The following is an 18,840-nucleotide window of genomic DNA, read 5'->3' on the forward strand; positions in this document are numbered from 1 at the left end:
TCCTTATTAAGAAAAAAATGTCTAGTCAACACAATAACTCTATAATGAGATTTATGAACCACCCTGAAAATATAATAGTATGAGTTTGTTTTGAAGGCTATTTTTTAATGTACCCTTGTATCTATAACTCAAGAGTAGTTGGTACAGAATAGCTATAAAATTAATTTATTATTGACTCCAAATGCTGGGATATGTTTTCTAAACATTTGAAAAAAATTGTACTGGTTCTTTTTAGTTACGCATAACAATAGAATCCATTTTGAAATAATTATAAAAGCCTGGAATATATCTTGTTCTAATTCAGCCTCCAGTACTTCTCCTTTCTCTTCCCTCTCCCTCCCCCACTTAAAGTTTTATTGCCAGCATTTTATTCTTCTTTCCAATAATTGGGAAATGGGGAGGAAATGGGATTAAGTGTGTTTATTCCTTTGAATTTTAAGGATTAGTTTTAAAAGTTGTAAGAATCCCAATTTATCTCCTTATTACTCTCCAATGTATTATCTTTTATTATATGCTAATTATCTGCTACATCTTGTTTATTTTCTGTTATTGTCATCACTAGATTTAAGCTTCATAAAGGTCATAAATTTTGTCTATCTTTTGCAAAGCAGCATCCCTGGATTATATCCCTGGATTATAACATTGTCTGACATAGCATAAGTACTCTGTAGATGTTAATTAAAAGAATAATTTTTCACTAAGCTAAACAAGTCAGAACCTTAAATTGTCATTCATAGGAATTTCACTTAGACAGTTATGTATAGTTAAAACTATTCCGTGATCATCAAAATACCTATCCTCTTTGGGCTAAAGTTTTCAGTATTAAAGAGTTTATCTGGCTGGGCACAGTGGCACAAGCCTGTAATCCCAGTGGCTTGGGAGTCTGAAGCAGGAGGGTGGTGAATTCAAAGCCAGCCTCAGCAATTTAGTGAGGCCCTAAAAAACTCAGTGAGATCCTGTCTCTAAATAATATATTTTTAAAAAAGGACTAGGGATGTGGATCAGTGGTTAAGTACCCTTGGATTCAATACCCAGTACAAAAAAAAACAAAGAGTTTATTTGTTAAAACCCTTTATTGAGGGCTGGGGCTGGGGCTCAGTGGTAGAATGCTTGCCTAGCATGCATGAGGCTTAAAAAGAAAAAAGAAAAAGAACCAAATAAACAAAATAAAGGTTAAAAAAATGATATGACATTCATTAAAGCTAAATTCTTAAAAAAAAAAAAAAACACCTTTACTGAAACATACACTTCCTGATATTGCCAAGAAATAGCCCCATCAGAATGACCTAGTGTTTAGTGTGTTGGCACCTTGGAACTTGTAGTGTGAGAAATGGGGCAGTGAAGTTATACAGTCAAAGTATAGCAAAGAAAAGTCCTGAATATTGAACATAGAAAGCATGTGCCAGGACCTGATCTAGGTTGCAAAGAAGAAGAAAATCATGGGAGAAATTGCTTATGTGTAAATTTGGTCCTGAAATTAGAAATGAAATAACATGTGCAAATCCAAACTCTTCTTCTAAAACCTGAATCCTTCATATCCATTTATATATCCACCATTAGGTTTTCTAATTTCTGGAATGTATTTTGCTATAGATTCTAAAATAAACTACTGAATATTCTTTATTCATCCCACATGTTACCCAAAATGATGGTACAGATCCACCTTAAAGATCCACCAAGTCTGTTCAGAAAGCAAGGCTTTGAGAGAAAGATTATTTGGCTTTCTTCCTACAAGGGAGAAAAGAAAATAGATATGAAGGAGCTAAAACTTTTTTGGGAACCCCATGCAATAGTGTATAGTATAACACAATAATTCAAATGATTGTAGAATTGAAAGTAAGACTCTGAGACTAGGTCTTTTAATCTCCTTTTTCTAATATTAGATAATTTAGATAATTTCCCACCTCAGTGTGTTAATATGACAGTTTTTACAATTGAACCTCTTTGTTTCTACTTCAGAAATGCAAGCTACTAGCTTTAATATGGCTTGAGAGTCTATCCCCTGACAAGGATGGATAATGTAAGTCTCTTCAAAAATAACTCATCCACTTCCCTTCCTGAGTGTTCCTAAGTCTTTGGGGCTGTTTGTTTTAAATTTTTTATTGTTTACTTAACATAGCCTGCAAGTGACCCGTACCATTTTCATTTGGAACTATATGCCTTAGTAAGGTTTTTATAACACCCTGAAGATGTCAGGTAGCAGTCACACAGTTTTTACTATCACTGGGGACAAACATTCAGCCCAGATCATCCCTCTTTGTAAAGCTCAGAAAGAATTTCTTTTTTATTATTTAATACCCAATTGTGTGTGTGTGTGTGTGTGTGTGTGTGTGTGTTTAGCATTTGAGTTCTTCACGTTTGCTTAATTGGTTAAAAATTGAAGCACAGCACTTAACCCCATTCTGAAAACTAGTCCATGTTTGAAGTTTTGTTTATGAAATTTTAAAAGTATTTTTTACCATTTTCAGAACTTGCCAGAGGGATAGCTGGGAAGATACCCTCAAAAGATTTGGGTTGAAACAAAAGCCTACTAGGATTTTTTTTTTTTTTCATTTTCATGGTAAGAAAGATAGTGATTCCTAAAATAAATTTATACAAATAACTTTATAAAATCATTCCAATTACAAAATGATATGACTTTACCTATAATTAAGAAATGCATGTATGACATTTGGAAATATCATTAGTAAAATGTAACCCTCTAATTACACATTCTTGTCCATAATGCATAAGCATATGTGATTATGTTCATAAGTTAAAGAATTTAAAGCAGCACTATTTTAGATTCTCTTTCTTTTCTGGCTTCAGAAAGTCTTTCATACAGCACACAGGATACTGTCAAATAACAATTCCTAAAGCTTCAAACTTCTCTAATCAGATTCTTCTTAATGATGCTGTGTTCGATACTTGTCCTCTTTAACTGTCTTTGACTAATTCTCATGTCTTAAAGAAAGATGGAATAGCTCTCAAATGCTAAGATTAAAATGCCAGATGCAGCACATGAATCAATTGTAAATGACAAAAACGAACAGTAACAATTTTATTTTTGCAGGAACCAATTCATTGTTATGCAGTCTGCCAATGATGCCCGTTGTTCCATCTCTTCCCTGCAAGCCAACTTAGTCTTCTCCAAATATTTTTCCTTTAGGAGTAAACCAATGCAGAGCTTTTTATATAAACCTTATGGTATGGCTCAATATCAATAGTATCCAAATAGATTTTTATTAGGTCAATAAAAAGAGACGTTTCCCTCTATACACATGTCCAACACTGTTCTGAGATGTGATAACTGTGGTACCCTGTGAATAATAAAATGTGCTGTTCTCAACATAAGCACATACTTCGAGCTTAAAGAAAAGCATTTATGCTATTGTATCTCATCTTGAATTTCCTGAGAGAGCTGGTTTACAGAAAGGATTAGCAATCATTTTATGATGATGCTTTGTTTCAGCTGAATACTAATAATTTAATAATTGATAGTGGAGTTTAATAATGCGTTATGTTAACATATCTCTTCTCCTCTCCAGACCATTCCCACATAGCAGGATCTGCTTCTTATTCATCTTTGTAGATGGAGGATCCACTACAGTGGTTTGTAAATAAGGAGTCCACTGTGGATCTGCTAAGTAAATGTTTAAATGGATGTGAATGTTCCCATAAGGCATATGCTGAGATTTACAAACTCTTGTGATTTACAGTAATCTGAGAATCACGCTATCCCACTGTCTTCATAAACCATTTTCCTCCCTCCCTCCCTGTTGTGTCACAAGTCATGTAGATCGTGTGGGTTATCCATAGATTTCACCAGGAGGACTTTTCCATTTCTCCCAGATCTGGCCTCTGCTCCAGGCTCCACTTCCCATCTCCCATGGGTTTGTGAATCCTTCTGCCTAAAGGATTGTCTCCAGATCCTCTGCTTGTGCCTCATTCTACATTTACCACTGTGGCATGACTCGGCTTCTTGCCATTTAAATTAGAGAGCCTGGTGTTTTTCTAAACGGAGACCTTTCCTGGCCAGACTCTTCCTGAGCACCCGCCCTCCCATGGCAGTAGCCGCCTTGTTCTCCCTTGTTATGAATGCTTCTACACATTTCGCTGCTCTGCAGGTCCTGGGGCCACTTGTCTCCCTGTGTATGTTGCGGCTGGGTACTGCAGCCTGCCTGCCACTCCAATCACTGGCCTTATTCATCAGCCCTTTCTTTAGCTCTCTATGTGGCTGGAAGCCTGGTTTTTCTCCAACATAAAAGCCTGGGGTTTAGCCAGTGGGGGAGAGCACAGCATGTTTGCTGGTGGCAGCTGGAGCACCAACTTCCCCACCAGAAACAGATCAAATGATCATCTGAGATATTTCCAGGTTTCCTTGTTTAAAAGGCACACAGATCAAAGACACTGTCACCCTCAAAGATTTGAAGACTAGCAGAGCAGCCACAAGGCCGTCACCCCTTCATGACCCCTAACTGCTCACGGTGTTTGTGGTGACTTTGCACTAGGTGATTTGACTGTCTGCCTTAATCAAAGAACCTGGAAAATCAAATAGCACTTCAATATGCCTTCTTGAATATCAACAAGAAGAGGGCCACTCATTAATTATTTGAATATCTTGGGAGAAATTCCTCTGCGTCAGTTGTTTTAAAATTTGCCACATAAACTCAGGATACATGTTAATGATGGTTGTGTTTTTTTTTGTTTGTTTGTTTGTTTTAAGGAAAGGTCTAAGGCATTACAGGGGTTAACTCTCACTTATTCTACTCAGAAAGCTTTTTCTGACTCTCTTTTAGACTGAATTACCTCCTGTGTGTTGCCTTATTACAAGAACTTACCCTTGAATTAGGAATTACTCCTGAGGATTTCATTTTTATAGTAGGGTTAACTTGACTATATTCTCTACTAGAATGCTTTTAGGCTGATAAGGGCCTTTATGGACATGGAATAGGTCTTCTTTATGATTTTATCCCTAAAGCCTAATATAGCACCTGGAACATGTTTATCACTCAATAAATATTTTTTTAATTTATAAATAAATCCATATTGTTCATCGCTCCATTACCCTGTGACCGGCTTCAATGTTCTGATTTTTGTCACCTACATTTACAACTATGCATTTGCTACGTATCCACTTAGGTATGATCTGCATATGTCAAACCGAAGGTTATATGGAGCTGGGGACAGAAAGTGAGCTTCGAGGAAATATTTTGCCCATGCAATAACAGTTAAAAGGCAACAGTGGCTACTTTCAAATGTGGTTATATTTTATGGTATTTCAGCATATAATTTTCTTCCTACTTACTCACCTAAAAACCCCAAGGCTCTATCAAGTTGATTGAGGAAAGAACTGTGGGAATGAGTAAACAGATAAAAGGTCAATAAATAGTTTCAACAGCCAATCACATAACCACAAGATAAAAATAAGAAAATCAAAAGATGCAAACAAATGTTTCCTCTTATTTGCCAAAATTTCCGCATTTAAAAAGATATCTTGGGGGTAGCTGAGAAAGCAATCTGACTTTACCAATAAAGAGTATTGCAAGGTTCTGAAATATCTTCACCAGGCATCAATTCTGATTGACATCCTCCTTCACGACAGGTACAGGGTTAGGCAAGGGATTGGAAAGCACAGGATTTGAGCTGTGTACCAGCATGATGACAGTGGACTTGCCAAATTAAAGATTAAGAGTTGTTGCCCTTGGTGTTGTTTCTTAGAAAAAGACTAAAGGGAATATAAGAGAAAACAATTTAACCAGCCATAAAACAGAGAAAATGTATAGTTTTTAATCATCATAGTTTATACTATTTATCAGCTTGATATAATGATTTTGGAGTAAAATTAAAATGGTACTTAGATTGACCTGAGTGCTTGATTCTCTTATTTAGATTATGAATATTTTGGATGGGCCAATATTAATTTATAATTTTACCCAGGGCAATATTTGTCTACTTATATTTTATTAGAATATGTTTATAATATAATATTTCAGTTACAGAGAGTGACAATTTCTTTCTCTAGTTTCTGTCTTCTGAAATCTATTCAATTCATTTCTGTTCTCTGCTTCATTCTGGAAAAGGCTGTATCACATCTTGATCTTATAAAGAAGAATCAATCTATCAGTAAGTGAATTATAAATCCCTTGAAGGAAAAAATAAATTTTGCATTAAAAAGTTTTCCCTTGAAATCCTTCTGAAAGAATAAACAGAAGATCTGTTTATATCATCACAGTACTTAGATAAACAGAACTGTTGTCATTGTGAATGCTGTAACATAAAATTAGGATTTATGAATTTTTTTCTATAACAATAAAAGGTGGATTTGTAGAATATGTAATGTGCCAAAATATCAGAAAATATCTGACATATCTTAAGCCATCCACTGTGCATATGTAGAAATTATTACACTATTTGTAATTTTGCAGATAATAGTCATCTTTTGTCTTATGTGTGGCAAGTAGCATCTTAGTATGGCTCAATGACTACTCCCTGTTGTGCACACTTGACGAAATCTCTCCCATGAAGTGGTGGACCTATGAATGTGACGGGACATCTCCCAAGTATTTGTTGTATTGTTTGGCAAAGGAGACTTTGTAGATGTAATCAAGGTCTGTAAGCAGTTGACATCATGCTAAACAAAAGGGGGATAACACTTTGCTGTTTAAATTATTCCGCAAGATAAAATTATTATGATAATTTATTAAATATAATGTTTTACAAATATTTATAAATGGATGGACTTCTTGAAAAAGCAAGTTTTATGAGGAAACATGAAAAATACCAAAAAGTTTTGAATTTTGATCCATCCATGTGGGCAGTTTATGTATAGATAGGCTTGTAAAGCAAACTACCCAGAGATTGGTTTTAATGAAAGACCCTCTGAGAACTTCTTACTCTTATTCATTTTCTAAATGTACTTTTCATATAGTTGACCCAGAGAAAAATTAATTTTTGGAAGAAATAAATGGAATCTGAATTAAGGGCCTGTCTGAATATTATTTGATTTATTGACTCATGAGAAAAACCTCTGTTATCATATAAAATAATGAATAAGGTGTTAAATATTGTGAATATTATAATTCAAGCAATTCCTAAAGTATGAGTAAGTGATAAATATGTTGCATAGTTAGAAAATTCAAAAAAATACTTGTCTCAAACACTGTAATGATGGGAACACAATGACTGCTATTTGATAATTAGGGTCTTTTTTGTAGTTGTAGATGGACAGCATGCCTTTATTATATTTGTTTATATATATTTTATGCACTGCTAAGTATTGAACCCAGCGCCTCACACGTGCTAGGCAAACGCTCTAGGAATATAGTTATGCACCATCGTGCTCAGCTTATTTATTTATGTATAGATATGTGTATATGTATATATCTATACATATTTATATCATTATATAAATATAATATAATCATATATGAGCCACAATCTCAGCCCTGATAATTAGAGTCTTTTAAGGGAAGTTTTTTAGGCCCTTCAGGAATCACACATTCAGTCACTATTGCAATGTGAAAGGACTTTAAGCCACATTCAAGTCTCACTTCTAAAGAGGCTAGAACACACACTACCTGCTCTGCTTACAACTATATAACCCTTGATAAAACTGTGGGCAGTCATTCACAAGGTTGTTACACAAGGTTGTTAGAATATTTATAACTTATAAGGAAGTTTATCAAATCCATTTTATTGAACTGGCTTGTAATTACAATCTATTTGTATACATTTATTGCCTTTTTTTCCATTTACAATGTGACTTATGGGTCTGATACATTCTCAGTCAATTACATGTGCATAATCATTATTGAACCAAAATAGACAATGTCAGGTCTGGAGCCTGTACAGTCTGATGCCTTAATGGGCATTTGGAGCCTTTCAGTACACTGATTACCAGAATAATATGACGTCAATATTCTGAAGGATTTTGTACAATGCTATATATACATGTATATATAGTGTGAGAGTGTGTGGGTGGGTGGGTGTGTCTATGTCTGTGTGTGTATTCTTATATTCTGGTACTATGGATTGAATCCAGGGACACTGTACCACTGAGCTACATTCCCAGAACTTTTTATTTTTTTTAATTTTGAGATAGGTTCTCACTGTGTTTTCCAGGCTAGTCTCAAACTTGGCGATCCTCCTGTCCCAATTTCCCAAGTAGCTGGGAATATAGTTTTGCACCAATATGCTCAGCTTATTTATTTATGTATAGATATGTGTATATGTATATATCTATACATATTTATATTATTATATAAATATAATATACTTATATATTATGTATAGATATTTAATAGCTTTTATATTAAATACATACCTGTATATTATATATTTATACATATATTTATACACATAATTATATATTTTTATTTATATTTACTCTCTAGGTACAAACCAGTCAGATTTTTGAGCTGAAAGAAACAATGAAATGTGAAGGGACTTGAATTTCAGGATTATTTTACTATTATCAATGTAGGAAAGGCATAAAGATCTAAAGAAAAATGTAGAAGTTTATTCAACTTTGAAACTTTGGAGTACATTTGCTAAAGAAAATTTAAAATAGTATTCAAGATTTTTTTAAATTTTGTTCTTTTTAAAAATAGTTTTAGTGAGCAAATAACCCAGAAAATGCATAGAAAAGTAGTGCATAGCTGCAAATGAAAAGGTGGTAGCAATGTCCACTTAACATGTCTGAAATTGCAAGAGAAACTAGATCTTTTCAGAGCAACCAAAAGAAATTATAACTCATTTATCATTTACATAAATTATAAAATATTGTGATAAAAATTAAACTTATGGATAGAAATTCCTGCCATAACATCTGAATTTGGGGATCACTGAGGACTTCAGTATTTTATTAAATGTTGGTAATAACATTACTTATTCATTAAATTATTATGGGGATTAAAGGAGTTAGCATACAAAGCTACAAAATGTACTCAGTACAATTTTTGTATTGAGTTCATTTATCCCTTTATTGTTCATTTATCCCTTTAAACCTGATTTTCATTAGTACCTATTATCTGACAGAGATAATATATATTTTAATAATCAACCCACTCTGGGAAAATGAATTTTAATCCTGAAAGACCTGAGAAGAGATCAAACTGAAGTTCTTCCTTTCTTCAGTTAGTTCTAGTTAGGGGCTACAAATTTTGTGGTTCAAAGGAAAGAAGTAAGAAAAAGAATTTGTAGTTTTAGGGGAAAAATGAAGAAGTATAAAAGACAAACTACAAATTTGTCAGCTTCTATGAAAAGAGAAATGTATCTATAGGGAAGAATAGAAATTTTTTTTCCAATCATTTTAACATGATGGAAAAACTTTATTCAGCACAAAATCCTGTTGGTAGAAAGATGTGATGTAGACATCCCTGAACCACATTTTTATCTCAGTGGCCCCTATTTTCCAGCCAAAACAGGAATATAAATGTAATACTGGAAGATACAGTCCTGCTCTTTCCAACAGGAGGTACCACTCTGGTTCACTGGAAGCTTCTAAAGCCCTAAGAAAATTCTGGCCCTTGGTTATTAGTGGGTTCCTCAAAGGCTTATTTCCTTGAAAGCTACATTGAAACAATGTAATAAGAAAACTATAAGTGAGGGGTAAAATGTACATACACACATAAACCATTTATGTCCAAACAGAAATGGGAACAAAGGAAATGTTGATAAAAACACAGCTATCTCTGTAATATGTATTCCTAGGCATCAGACGCTATATCAAATATTATATGCTATTTAGTTTTTTTTCCCATTCCTTATGAAGCAACCAAATCTATCTTAGATTAGAAATTTTGGACTTGCTTTTAAGAATAAATTGATTCTCCTAGTCTTTAGCACTAGAAAGAAAACTGTTCACATTTCACAGAGTTCCATAGGAGAAGGTTAGTTCCATAGGTTAGTGGAGCATTCTGCTCAACCTACTCTCTGAAATCAAGGTGTGGGCTAGGGCTGCCATCTCTTCTGAGTGCAGGTCCTCCTCCAAGCCCTCCGTTGCTGACAAAATAAAGCCCGTTTTGTCTGTAAGACTGAGGTCTCTGTTTCCTTGTTGTCTGTCGGTTCTTAAAAAGTGAATCAATCTGTCCCTCTACATCTACCTCTGTTACCTCTGGTTCCAGTTGTAGCTATTTTTCTCCAGTCTATGACTGAGGTTTCAGAATTAAATAGTTAAAAACTTAAGTTGGACCCTGGTACTACAGCTGCTAAAATATTAACAGCATGAAATGCAGGCAAATAGGAAATGTAGGGGTAGACCAGAAGACTTTCAGCTGTTTCTCTCTCTCTCTCTCTCTCTCTCTCTCTCTCTCTCTCTCTCTCTCTCTCTCTCTCTCTCTCTCTCTCTCCCCCCCCCCTCTGGTTCCTTAGAGGAGAATTCTTGTGCCTTTGTCAAATAAATGAAAAGTGACAAGGATGGCAAGAATATTTGATACTGTCACCATAATTCTTTGAAAGCGAAATTTGGCAGATGGATAGAGAAGACAGGGAAAGTGTTCTTGTTCATATTTGCTTTTTAAGAAACATTTTTTATTAAAACCCTGGACAAATCTGTATTCTATATGAAAAAATGATTCCCTTTTCCACATTTTAAAGAATATTTATTTACCATCAGTATACATAAAAGGTTTCAAAAAAGGGAAATCATAAAATAGATGTATAACTGATGCTTTTAACTCAAGTTAAAATCAATTATAAAAAGCAGTATTGAAAAGTGTGATATGAAATATTTCTTAAATATGTTTATAAGTATTAGATAAAGGCTGGTGGAAATTTCTAATTTTCTTTTAATTTGCTCATTTAAAATTATGTCAATTGATTTCTAATTCATTTAAGAATTGAAAATGCATAGAATTTTCTGGGAACATTGAACATAGAGATGAACAAAATATTTGTTGTTCATGTTATTCAAGATATTAAGTCATTTCTTCTATCTGAAGAAGTTATAGTCTTAGAAAATACTCTCATTTGCTTTTAATTTTCTAAACAAATAATTCTTTATTTATATTTGCATAGGAAACAATCTTTTAGTTGTATTTAAATTTCATGAATTTATTCTATTTATTTCATGTGACACAATTTTAATTATATATTCCTTCAACTCCATGAGCTCTCCATCTCCATGATCCCATATCCTACAACTTGTATGTCCTCCTCATATGTGGAAGATTTACATATGAAATTAACTTACCCTTTTGTTTGATTTTACTTGAACATTTTACTTTTCTCAGTTTTTAATCTCTATTAGATAGTTGGTGGTCTGTTCCTTTATAAAGGTATTCATCCCCTTATTATGCTCATTGCCATTGTTTGCACAGCAGTTAAAGTAAAGGAAATAGAGGACTTCTACATGCAGCCACTAAGTAGCCACTGGGTTGTGTGTTTTTCACCCAAGCAAGCCCCAGCTCTTACCCATAGGCCTCACTAGGTAGTAGTCATTACCTTGGCTAATCAGCTCCCACCTGGATGGCTCTTTGACTTATGGTTTTAGTCACTGGTGGATGCAATCCTATTTCATGGGTACACTGATATGCCCCCCAAAAACCTCAATTTAAAATAAAAATCATAGTTGTTATATGGAATGTAATACCCCAATGGACATGGTGGACATAACCTAAAAATTGAATCATATAGAATGTCAAGTTTACAGTAAGATCTAGTATCTCTAGGACAAGAATATTAAGGTCTGTATGAGTGAATATTTTCTCTTGGTTCTCTTGGTGGGTGGATGTGCATGGGCACATAGGTAGTAAATGTTGCTTGCTAAGAAGATTTAGCTAAATCATGTTTTGTGACTTTGGGCCGTTACAATTGAGCACCAAATGCAGAAGAGAAGGTTTGGCTAACGGGGAGGGAACAATACAATCTCTTACACTTATTTCTGGCTTAAACATGACTTTTCCAAGGGAGAGAATTATTGCAGTTTATTGCCCAAAGTTCACACTGTCCTGAAAAATATTTAAAAGGTACTTTGAATATTGATTTCTGTGATTCCCTTTTAATATGATTCCACATGATCAGTAGTATTCTCTGGGGATTGGGACACTATTTTAGCATATATCTACATCTTCATACCCCTCTCTTGCTCTATTATGTTTTTTATAATTTAACATTTAGAGAACAATATAATTTCTTGATTTTTTAAAATTTTCTGAAGGATATCTCATTCAGGGATGCAAGTATTAATAAGTATATATTTTATTTATTTAAAGTCAATAAATTTTCATTGAAGGAATTCCATATGTGATTCCTTCCACTGCCATCAAGTTTATATCTGTTTCTCTAAAGCCTGAGTAATGATTTATCCTCAGGAGAGCTTTGCACATTTTTTTCTTTGAGTTTCTTTTATCTCCACTTCAATTATGGACATACTGATGACAATTCAAATTTCCCACCTAGAATATTTGGGACATTAAGTCTTCAAGAAGTTTACTTTAAGATTAGTTATAGGGTAGATAGATCTGCTGGGCTCTCAATTGCTGATGTCCTCTCTGATCATAAATGTGTTTGGATCATATTTATTCCTAGTATATCCCACTCAAAAATACAGAGATTTGTAGACTATGCCAATATTGTCAACTCTAGACATCATGTTGCCAAAATGAGTATTTTAAGGCCATCTTGGATGTGTCATGTCAATATGAAAACTGTAGTACTAAATCAATATGTCTAAGATCTCCATTATATCTTCTGCTTTTTAATTTTAAAATCTTCAATCCTGGAACCAACTTTATGGTTATAAGTACCTCATTACTTTACACTGTCTTTGCATTACGATATTCCTTTTTTTGGGTTTGTTTTGTTTTATTTGTATGATACAGGGGATTGAACCCAGGGCCTCACACACATTAGGCAAGCACTCCACAACTGAGCTACATCCCTGTCCCAAAACATTTCTTCTTATCAAAACTCATTCTAAACAATGAGATGTGGGTTGTGGAAGAGGGTTTAGTTTTTGCACATTTCTCTAAGTATTTATCCACAAGTTAAACAAAAAAATATACACAGGTAATCTAAGTGTATATTTCTTAATGTCCTTCCTATGTACTTAATTGGAAAATTAGAAACATTCAGATATTTGGTACTGAATTAGTCCAATCACTAGAAAATTAGTTTTATAGATATAGACATTTTAAAAATACATATGCATATGTATGCTATTAACCAGACTTGCAGCCAGAAAATGACTAATTATAATGCTTCATTCTACCTTCTAGAACACCTAGTGAAGAACATTCAGCTTGCCAACTTGAAGAGTGAATCAACTCTACCTACAGCTAATTATACAGTACTTCTAATTCACCTCTTCTTCAGTGTATCATTTCCCCTCCCCCACAAATCCCACTTGCTTGTTTTCTTGCAAAGCTGCCAAGAAACTGTGAACAAATTTAATGTCTGAATAACTGATTGCTTGCTCAATGACCTTGAAAAATTACTTGCATCATTAAAAATTCATAGAAAATCAAGTTTTTGAGAATCCTGGCATATTCTGTCATATGGAACCTCCTATCATGCTACTGTACAATCTTTTGAACTTTAAAGATTCTCTCAAAGATGTTAACCTTGCTCTGGAAAACCAGAGGTGGTAACCTTGCTTTGGTTATCCAATTACATCAGCCGTTTCTGATTTTTTTAAAATAACATCACAATTTTCTGCATGTAGAGTAAGCAAGAAACAGAAGAGACTAGTTGATTTTCCTAATTTCTTTGATTCTTCAGAATTCCTATTTCAAATGGCCACAAAATATCTAAAGTACTTCAATTATATTTTCAGTTAAGCTTCATGTAATATATAAACAGCAGTTTTAAAGTATGCAGTTCAGGGCTATTCTGTATATTGACAGTGCTCTGCAACTACCACTTCTATTTACTTTCAAGTATTTATCATCACCCAGGAAAACATCTCCCCAGCCTTTAAATAATCACTCCCCATTTCTGACTCCTCCATTCCTCTGAGGGTCTCTGTGGACTTGCCTTTTGTCTGGATTTCAAATGTTTTCATTTGAAACATATGTATAAATTACAAATTCTGTGTATGCATATTAAATGCATAATCAATGCATATTGATTTAATTCCCCATTTTTCTTGATTAAGAGACGTGGAAGAAAAGGATGTGAAATCCTAAGTTCTGGAAACTCTGACAGGATGGTGAAGTATCATCCAAAGCAGCCTTCTGATACCTCCCAGAGCAAGGATCATGTTGTATGATAATGATGTGCTCCTTGTCTGTCTTCCTTTAAGACCCTAATCACTGGTGGACGTGTTTCCCCTTTCACCCTTGTGCTTAGCACAGTGCCTTTATATATCTGGGTGCTTTGTGTTTGATGAAGGGAATGGAAAGGGGAGAAAAAGAGAAAAAGAGCTCACTGATAATATTTGATCCTAAATTAATAGAGAAATGATTTTACTTTTTTCTTTCTTCATTCAATTTTCTTTCTTTATCCTTTCTAGCTTTTCCTGAAATTACTTTGAGAAATGGAAAATTGTTCCCAAGATATATTTATGGAATTAAAATTGATCTTACTTTGTTTTATTGAACTTTATTAGCACATTAAGCAAGGAGGACATATCATTGGTATTATTGTCTAACACGTAAAAGAACTACATTTAATTACAAGGGTAATACAATCTGATTTTGTTCTGCCTCTTTTCAGTCCCTAGGTATTCCTTCCTCTTACACAACCCTGTTTTCTGACCCACTCTCAGTCCCAGCCCCAGAGCATCAGTACTCAGTCTGGTGGTTTGGTCATTGAACACTTACTCAGTGTTAGAATGGGACAACTACCATGAGTGCCTATGGAAAAGTCAGTCTAGTTTCTAATCTCTTCCTTCTTCCTGAATATTTCCCTAATGTTCAATTATTTTGCATAGCACAGTAAAAAAAAAATTGAAAACCTAGTATCAACCTCATCCAATATCCTACTAAACAGTTTTCTTCTGGTATAGGAAGTGCCTACCACAATGGGTAGTGAGCATTCACTTCAGCAATGGATAAGGAAAGAATTATTCTTTACCTTATTCTCTCTTTCTCTGCCCCCCCCCCTTTTCTCTTTTGGTCTCTCTGTTTTCTTTTCACTTTATGTTGGAAGATCATTCCACTAATGCTGGCAGATCTATGCAGTACGTGTGAAAAGCAATAGGAAATAACAGCCTTGTCCATAATTCTTTAAACTTCAGGGTCCATGAAGTCTCATTCTGTGTTAGCTTAGGGAGACAATTCTGTCACAGGTGGGGCATTAGGAGTATGTTTTAATCTTTTCCCAAGGTTCTATAAAGATGGTGCTACATATTGGATTTGTAGGGACAAACAGGTCTTTGTTTTTACTGAATTCCTAAGAAAATTGTTTTCTGCTCATTTTGTCTGTCCTCTGGGTAGCACATCACATTATCCTGTGTGGTGGTGTCTGCTGCTTGCTGCTCAGTGCCATTAACATACATCTGGGCCACCCTTTGTGTGGAACCATCCCCCGGTGAAAGCCTCAGTGGTCTGGGATGGAGAAAGACTGCAATTTACAGAGTCCATTATCACCTCTGGACGTGTAGAATGATAATGGAAGTGACAGAGGTGCAGCTGAAAATTGGCTCTTAATATTTTATGTGTTCGAGCAAAGAATTGGAAATCTCATGCTGCTCTTTAGGGAAAAATGAAGTATGTGGGATTTTTTTTTTTCTATTGGAAAGTTATATGCAAAGGGTTGACTGCAGGGCTTCAGAGAAAGTATTACAGCATATTCATTTTGTGTTAACCAATACTTCTCACTAGAGGTTTAAAGGAAAAAAAAAACTCCTGTGTGAAAAATTGATATGTGAAAACAAGGTAAATCCAGCACTGAAGCAAAGTTTTAGAACAGACAGTTTAAAAATAATGTACCATATGGATTATCGCTTTCTTTTAATTGACGTTCTATGTCTATGGAGTCACACATACTTGCTTTAAAAAGATTATCTTCCAGTTTTTTTGGTTGTGTGTATGAGTTTTAATTTTACCACCAACATATTCTTTTCTGACATGCAACTTAGAATAATGTTTCCAGAGCTATAATTGCCACATTGATTTTGAAAACAAAAATTCACTCTTGGAGGTTTTTAAGTTTTTAAATATATAGGGTAAGGGAGAAAACAAATGTAGCTTTCAAAATAGTTATATTAATAATTTAGCATTTATCTCAATATATTACAATGGCTATCATTGAACTAAAGAGATGCTTGTCAAAAGAACTCTGTCTTGAAAAATATAGTTGCTTTCTCTTTTTGACGAAGATGTGAAATAATACAGTGCCCTTTTCCTAATAGTATTTTATTATTTTTCATCAATCTTATCTTAGACAAAATAGCAAGGTAATATTCTTTCTTAGTAATACAAGACTAAGTATGATTCAAAGTGTAGCAAATGTTAAGGTCTGCCTGCATTTCCATAATGTATATTTATGACAGGAATTTCTAATTTATCTACTTTACCAAAGAGTAAACTTTAGTGACATTACTATATCATTTTTGTCTGATGATTAACATGTCTAGTTTTTACATTTGGAGCCATTTGGAGATGAAGGAATAAAACCAGTAGCTTCTTAATAGCTTCTCGGAAATGACAATTTCCTTTCTCTTGTATGTTTCCGTCAGTGTTTCTTTTCTGCAAATGAATACAACTTTACTAAGCTGTGAGTAGGAAAAGTTTCCAGCTGCTATAGTGGACTTCAAACCTCATTTAAATCAGCAATGCCTGCCATTTGGAATAAATTCTCTGTATATCGGTTTATTTAGATGTGTCATTTGATACATCTGCCACTGACAAGGTTGGAGTAACAAGACTTCTAAGTTGTGACTTCAAGAGAATTCTGAATACAAAAAACACCCTACCAGTGATACTCAACTAATTGCTCCTTAAATTATGTACTTCTCACATTTTTATGACAAAAATATCATCCTTATATTATATGGAATCAATATTAATATCATTAGCTTTCATCACAGACATTTATTGACTCTCATGTGTCAAGCAAAATTTTAGGGCACTTTTACATACATTCTCTGTACTCCATTAGTCTTTTAGGGCTTTGAAGCTTATGACAAAATAGATAATTACCTCGTTCGTTGTTAGCCCCAAGCCTCACTAATTCCTGGAAATTGATAGAACCTTGATAAATATTTGAGGCATTACTTTATTTATGTCAAGACATGATAACTAGAATAGCTATATACACATTTTAGTTCATCTCTTTCAAATAAGCATTTTAGAAAATAAAATATATACTATGTAGTTGAGTAGTTGACTATTTAGATTACTGTAGGGCATGCACTATATAGCATGTAGAAGCACATGACAATACAAACTCATGGTTATTTAAATAACACTGTAAAAAATAGGTAAGTAAGAAGTATATTTTTCTTACCAAGGGAAACAACAATTGAGAAAGAAACCTAAAGGAATGTTACCACAAAGTAGTTTTCACAGTGGGATTCAACAACATCAGATCATTAATACAAAACCGCCTTCCAGCTTAAATAATGCCAAATCACCCACAATGATCAGGGGCAACCGCTCACACAGTAGAAAGGGCAGATTTATTATCTGTTCTGTCCAATTTAAATGTACGGAGGAAAGAAACAGATTCTTATAAAATCAAACTCTCCGTTCTGCTGGAAACAAATCAAAAGGAGTAAATAAAACGTGAATAGTTCAGGGTTGTTTGTGTCAGATGAAATTAAGAGACTTGGGTATAGGCCAAGTTCTCCATTGCCATCTGAAGGCCTTGATGTTATGAAAGGCGTGTCTCCAGTGTTTGACAAACACTTCTGACTTTAAACACAATTAGAGCCTAGAATTTTCACCAGGATGATAAAATATAACTGAAATTTCAATGACTTACTGTTTCCATAAATATCAGGTTAAAATTATTAATAAAGGCATTAGTATACATTTTAGTTGACATCTTCACTAAAACAGTTTCTGTCCAGTGTTCATGTATGGATCTGTTCAATTACAGATTTGAAACACTGCAGAACATTGCATTTCACTCTTCATATACACTTCTTTCTAAGAACAGGAGCCCCTTCCTTAGATGTCTTCACAATTTCCACATTTCTATTGATGGCCTAAGGAGTTGGCATTCTTCTGGGAAACAGTTTCAAATGAGAAAAGAAAACAATTTCTATTATTTCATGAACAGGAGGAAACCAACTGGGTTCAGATGTGGATGATATATGCCACCATACACCTTGTACAGAATGTAAATATTCACAGTTAAAAATGTAGAAATTTCTCACTTATATATCTCATATAATTAAAAGTGAAGTGTTTGATCCAAAAGTGTCAGCAATTATCTTTAAATGGTCTGGTTTTCTGAAAGACTTGGAGATCTGTTCATTATAACAAGGTGACAGTCCTCTCTTTGCTTTAGGGTATCTAAAACATAAATAGAATTCCAGAGAGAAACACTGTATTGAGTTGAGGGCTTAGTTTGCTGCTTAGAAGTGGGCCACTGTGAATTTTTCTAGATGTAGATAGGCCCTCTGAGTCTTGCCAGTCTTGAACAAAGTATCAATAAAGTGTATTTTTTTTATATAATTTGAATTTGTTTAGTAGGAGTAAGATTGTACAAATAGCAGTGAGAACTGGAAGCGGGTAGGAGGAAAGGAAACAATGGATATTGGACCTCATCTGGCCTGTCCATGAATCAAATGTCCCCATAACATTAGAAGAATCTACCTAAATTGAGGATTCTACCCAGCCTGACTCCTGCAGGGGGCTAACTTAGAACAAACAGTAGGAAACTAGTTAAGTTAGGCAGAAATCACATGAAAACAATTGAAGTATCCAAATATAATGAATCATAAAATGATATTAATGTTCATCTCAA

General features: G+C 34.1%; 1 protein-coding gene and 1 non-coding gene across 3 annotated transcripts in view; one reads left to right on the top strand and one right to left on the bottom strand.

Moving 5' to 3' along the window:
• The window catches only part of Unc5c (unc-5 netrin receptor C), a 349,998-nt gene that overhangs the window by 73,315 nt on the left and 257,843 nt on the right, over positions 1-18,840 (top strand). The window lies entirely within an intron of this gene.
• Positions 12,869-12,993, bottom strand: LOC120892663 (small nucleolar RNA SNORA40). Its single transcript, XR_005737445.1, has one exon. It is a non-coding gene; the product is annotated as a small nucleolar RNA SNORA40 (small nucleolar RNA).

The sequence above is a fragment of the Ictidomys tridecemlineatus genome, chromosome 9 (genome assembly GCF_052094955.1).
Source record: "Ictidomys tridecemlineatus isolate mIctTri1 chromosome 9, mIctTri1.hap1, whole genome shotgun sequence".
Taxonomy (NCBI): domain Eukaryota; kingdom Metazoa; phylum Chordata; class Mammalia; order Rodentia; family Sciuridae; genus Ictidomys; species Ictidomys tridecemlineatus.